We start from the raw sequence: 424 nt of genomic DNA on the forward strand, positions 1-424 counted from the left end.
GTCAAAATCCAGCGGATGACCTTATGTGAGGAGTCCGGATTCGCATCCGATCAGGACTTAAAGTCTTAAATAATTATGGTCGGTTCCAATCACTTTTGTTCTTATCCTTCATCTGCACTATCCTAATTCTGCCGCGGATATAAATTAGTGCAAAATTGCATTCGGTAATAAAACCACAATGCAATAAAGCATTGATTCAAAAATCAAATTAAATATTCAAAGTGGACAAGCGCCATTTCCAATTAAATCGCTAATTTTAATAGAAAAATTTCCATTTTATAAAATGATAATAATTCATTTTAACAAATTTTAAATAATTTATTATATAAATTTACTCTCAAAATATATAAAATGGTATAAATTTATTACCACTACAAAAAAACAATGAAAGATTATAATCAAAAGTAGCATACTTCACAAGACG

Source organism: Centruroides sculpturatus, unplaced genomic scaffold, assembly GCF_000671375.1.
Source record: "Centruroides sculpturatus isolate CEXI.00-Female unplaced genomic scaffold, Cexi_2.0 scaffold344, whole genome shotgun sequence".
Taxonomy (NCBI): domain Eukaryota; kingdom Metazoa; phylum Arthropoda; class Arachnida; order Scorpiones; family Buthidae; genus Centruroides; species Centruroides sculpturatus.